The sequence below is a fragment of the Ascaphus truei genome, chromosome 1 (assembly GCF_040206685.1).
Source record: "Ascaphus truei isolate aAscTru1 chromosome 1, aAscTru1.hap1, whole genome shotgun sequence".
Lineage (NCBI taxonomy): Eukaryota > Metazoa > Chordata > Amphibia > Anura > Ascaphidae > Ascaphus > Ascaphus truei.
The window spans coordinates 70,753,344-70,758,808 of NC_134483.1; the positions used below are offsets into that span (position 1 = coordinate 70,753,344).

At 43.7% G+C, this 5,465-nt stretch overlaps 1 protein-coding gene across 5 annotated transcripts in view; it reads right to left on the minus strand.

Moving 5' to 3' along the window:
• Positions 1 to 4,582, minus strand: part of IL6ST (interleukin 6 cytokine family signal transducer) — an 81,987-nt gene extending 77,405 nt beyond the window's left edge. For 3 of the 5 annotated variants that reach the window (XM_075589224.1, XM_075589228.1, XM_075589229.1), the window contains exon 1: positions 4,445 to 4,582. The gene's annotated coding sequence lies outside the window, so the exon portion shown is untranslated. Of the gene's footprint in view, positions 1 to 4,329; positions 4,422 to 4,444 lie in introns of those variants that run through there. The other 2 variants (XM_075589227.1, XM_075589225.1) reach the window with 2 other exon arrangements.
• Positions 4,583 to 5,465: the final 883 nt, after the last annotated feature.

Genomic DNA, 5,465 nt, shown 5'->3' on the forward strand with positions numbered 1-5,465 from the left:
CTCCGCACCTTAGAAAGCCAGCTCAATACGGCAAATCCTGCAATCATACTACTACTACTACTACTACTACTACTACACACAGGTTTGGACAACAAAATTACTTATTTGCTAATTGTATGCCTACGGTGGTGAAGAAATATAGTGTTAAAGCTAGCAGCACAAAGACATTAAACAAATGTTTGAAATAACAACCCCGTGTAATTCCTTAGAAAGTTTTAATCACCCTTAAAAGCAGCAAAACATATGAAATAATAAATCAGTGCTGTAGGTATTAGATAATTACAGGTTTTTTTTTTTTACTCAACGCCATTTTTAATGAGTTTTAAAGCATCCGTTGATTTCTATAGCAAGTTTTAATACACCTCCCAAGCAGTGCAAGATCTTTGCAACACTTTCCTGTTTGGGATAATGTGTTGCAAATGTTCCCAGCAGTTTCAGCTGTAAACTGTAACAATAGATAATGTTACCTTAGGAAACTAAGGATATATTGTAGTTACTGAGTTACAATGACTGAAGCAGCCATTATGTTAGGCACTCAATCAGGATTTTGACAAATTTATAACAGGAGCACCAAACAATTGCCAGCTTATGCAAGAACGTAGAATTATACATTGGCACATGTTTTACATATAAAAAAAAAAGAATTAAAAAAAAATGTTGGCAAGTAGTATTGCTACTTTAAAGTAAATGTATTCCTTATTTCTATCCTGTGAAAATAGAATACGAGTCGGTTCTTGTCTGGAAGATAATTACTTTGTAAACAAAAGAAAAATGTTAATGACTGAATAATGATAATGTCTTTTAATAAGAAAATTATTTGCCAAACATTGTAAAACTATTTATTTACCACGGAACTGTCAAGTATAACATTTTAAAAATTATTATACAGATCTCATAAAAATAAACAAATATAAGTGACTAAGGCCTCGGGCATGGTCAGCGCCCCGTGCTGAGGCGCGCTGCTGCTGCTCGGCACTGAGCCCTGCAGCCGCAATGAGAGCGGCTTTAGCAGGGGCTCGCGCACGCTTCCGCACGCCTGCGGAAGCGTGTGTCTTAAGAAATCTTTCGTTTCCTCGCTTGCCGAAGCGCAGGGCCGGTCACGTGAGCGGTTCGCCCAATGAGAGCGAACCAGCTCCGTGACGTCACTGGCCCGCCCCCAGACGGCGCGCGCTCTAAGGCCAGGAAAAGCACCGCTTTCCCTGAGCCTCAGCGCGCCTCCGCCCGGCTTCAGTCTCTATGGACTAAGGCTAACAGCTAACCTGCCTATTAACACTGCCCTGCATTCTTTTCCATCCTAGGTTTGTACCAGACCAATAGATTTGTTAATGATCATACAGTACTTTATTATGGAATATAAATGTAGTTCAAATTACATCTTTAAGGAGGAAGAAAATCATACCGTCACTTTCAAAGCTGTACACATTTTTGTTTGTTACATTTTTTGCTGAGACCATAATTTTGAACCGGTATCCATTTGATTGCCTTATAATCAATATTTTCTGACTGGCCGGTCTAGTGTATATTTTTTTAAGCTGTGATGCCTACAAACATGTTAAAAGATTCACTTTTAGAAGCTGTTTCCTCCTTATGTAAATATCGAAACCGAAGTAAATAAAAGTACGTATTTTTATTTACGGTATTTTGTATTTACTAGACTAGTGTTTCCCAACTCCAGTCCTCAGGGAACCCCAACAGGTCTTAAGGATATCCCTGCTCCAGCACAGGTGGCTGAGGTGACGTCATCACGCAGCAGAGAGCGGACGTGACGACGGGTGCTCGACAGACTGCGGCGTTTTCCCTTAGGCTGAGTCCATAGAGGGGGTAGCAGGGCTGAGGCGCGCTGACGCTGAGGCTCGCCTGCTGAAATCTGCGCGATTTCATGCCCATGCAGGCGAGCCAGCGGGCGCGATCGGGAGGCGGGGGGAGACTGAGGGAGGCGGGGCAGTGACGTCGCTGGGCCAATCGCCTGCGACGCACCAACGTCAACGTCACGGCGCCGTGACGTTGACGCTGCTCCGCGCTGATTGGATGTTTTCAGACAGCGCTCTGAAAAACAGCTTGGCTGTCGGCTGAAAAATCCAGCGCCTCAGCACGCCTGCGGACGCTCGCGTAAGCCCCCTCTAAAGACATCCTCATGGAGGATGCAGGGGCTCAGCGCGGAGCGTCAGCACGGGTCAGCGCGGCCTCCCCTGCTATGGACTCGGCCTTACTTTGCATGGAGTGCGATCCCTGTTTGAAATCAATGTAAGCTGTGGTAAAATCTAGCCATATCCCAGGACTTTTTAACATCATTAGACCAAGGGGCTTTGATTCAGAGTACCCTCGCCCTGTATTCGTGGAAGCGTGGGTTCATGCGAACCCTTATTTTATGTAACGATTTTTAGTATGTTTTTTTAAAGTTTATTATAAAGGTCATTATCTTTATTAATTGTGTTTTTCCTTTTTGTTTGCATGTTTCGTATTTACCCCGCTGATCACGAGAGAGTGAAAGCTGCAGAGGGAGACCACCTATTGAGAATCAAGGGGATCTATTGAGACTGCGCGCATTTTTTCTACTGTCCAGCACAGGTTGCTCAGTCAAAATGACTGAGCCGCTGATTGACCCACCTGTGCTGGAGACCTGACGGGGTTCCCTGAGGACTGGAGTTGGGAAACACTGTACTAGATGCCTGTACGCATGACTAGCACAGATATCGCCAAGAAAGCCAATTTCTCTCCCACACAAATACTCACTTTTAGAATCAAGTAAAAACTAACACACTAATCACAATGACACAAAAATGACAGTGTTTCTGATGGACATAAGGAAAACACTCTATTCAGTATTTTCTTGTAATTAAAATCAGCACCGAGGATATAATTATCAGTTGTTTTTAGTATAATTTAGCACTAGTAAGAGTTTAGGGACATTAAAATCCTCACAGACCCACGTAGGAAACAAAAATGTTAGCCACATACCCACCGGTCTGTCACGTGTGGGTATGTGTGCTCATATTTGTGAGGAACAGCAGGGAACCATGCAAGGTGCCAGGCTATGCTTGTTACTGCTCTTTACAAATAAATAGGAGCATGAAGATATATGGTCTTGAAAAGTTCTACACATGACAGGTAGATCTGGCTACTCATGTCGTGGCTTTTATGTGCCCAGTATCAAACCAAATCTGATGGATAAGTTTAGTACCCTTTGCTTCTTTATATTCCTTTTGACGCTTACTTGTTCCTTATTTTTTTTACAGGAAACAAACTTAGCACCCAGGCGTACAGATCAAATATCTAAAGAACTTCATTTTTAGGAGGAGTTCACCAAAATATATATTTTTAATATGTGTAACATTACACTCAAGCAGCCAAAAGAACAGAAGGGATGAATCCAAACATAAATAACACTCCCAAATTACAAGGAACATCTACGTCACCACTAGATATTGGAAAAGAAGTCAGCACTCAATCTTCAGCTCATAGTCACTCTTTAACCCAACCTTTTCCAACCTATATTCCAAGAACAGTAAAATCGTGGTCCATTTATAAAACTTTGATATTTGGCGATTGATGCTGTTTTGTTTGTACTAAACCTTACTGAAAAAGTTTGATAGCATTTAATTAATGCCACTGTTGCCAAAGAGGCTTGCAATGTTTTGAAGATGTTAAATTAGGAACCACACACTAAATCAATGCTCTTAAAATCAGGAAGTGGAAGAAAAAAAAAAAAGGAAAAACCTCAAAAGGCATTGAGGTATATTAGTGAAAGCTTTCATTAATCTTTTCAGGGAAATGTTTACTTCTCTCTCAATATATATTATGTCTCATATAATTATTCCAAGGACCTCCATATACTCCACACTGTACATCTCACAGCATCTCCTTCTTATAAAGACAGTGCCTGAAGTTGGTTGTAATGTTGATTTTGTCATCACGGCACCAACTCTCCTGTCATCCATAGTAATGACAGAGTCTTGTCCCACAACACAGGTTTTTCAATTAGGGTTTGAAGGGCTTTAGGAATAGGGAGGGGAGGGGGCAGCAGATATTGTTTATTTTTGGAGAGCGCAGGCAATAACAAATATGGAGATCAAACTTATTATATATAGCAGACACTTTGACTTTGGGGGGGGGGGGGGGGAGCAATTTATATTACTGTCATCCAAGCCCAGCCTCTCTGAAGATAGGGTGGGCCAGAGACAAGCAAAGAATAAATCCATCCGCTCATAGTATCGAGTCAGCCAGAGACACAAGAGAAACGTGGGGTAACCTGAGCTGGGAGCTCCGATCAATGCGCGAGAGATAACAAAGTAATACACTGTCACACATGCTGCCACACTGATCACAGACCTGGGGGGGGGGGTGCGGGGCAGCCTCTCGTGCTCCAAGTCTCCCATGAAGCAGCCTCCTTCCACAGGGAACAGCAGCAGCACCCCAAGGCCCTGGGTCAGACCCCGCTACTTACTGTATTATCCGCATCTGGCCTTCAAGTCAGCAGCCGTACAGTACGTCATGTCTGTGTGCGGATCTCCTCTGTGCTCCCGGCCGCCAGTGACTGGCCTCACATTGGAGAGCAGCAGCACGTGACTTCCAACAAGCGCCCTCTTCCCCCCTCTGCTGCCTGTCACTTGTGCTCATTGGCTGCCCTGGCGCTGTGCGTCTGGTACAATGCTGCCTGTTTCCCAGCCGAATCCTTCGGCCATTTACGGTAAACGCAGCATTTCCCGTGCAAGGCGAGGACGAGAAGTTCTGGGGCTGCACAACCCAACGTGTGGGGATGGGATTTGTCTAAATCCAGGAGCTATGTTTTGGGTGGGGGTGCTGCACACAGGAAATCAGTAATATACATACATTACTATAATGTTAACAACTTGTATAAACCCACCCCTCCCCGCACCCCTACTTTCAGCCCCCATGAATACAGCCCTAGTTATCTCAAATAATAAGGCGCTCTGTATTTTCCTGTAGCAATGCAGAATTTTGAATGGGATTAAGTAAAAACTAGGACTGGTTTTCTGAATTGATATTGCTACCTAAAATGAAAACGTGAACTGCAAAGCGGCATGCAGAGGTGTCAGGACAGGATGTCAAGTAATGAACGGAACTGTGTTCTGTAAGTGAGCAGGAGTGCAGCCAGGACTGGGGTACTGTAGGACATTTGGGGCACTATATACTGACGCAGAGTGTAACCTGACCACACTATATACTGCCATAGAGTGTAACCTGACCACACTATATACTGCCATAGAGTGTAACCTGACCACACTATATACTGCCACAGAGTGTAACCTGACCACACGATATACTGACACAGTGTAAACTGTTTGCACTATATACTGACACATAGTGTAAGCTGACCGCACTATATACTGATGCAGTGTAAGCTGACCGCACTATACAGGCAGTCCTCGTTTTACAACGCTTCGTTTTACAACGCTTCCAACGCTATGCAATGCATACCTATGTTCATTTTTACAACGCCAAAA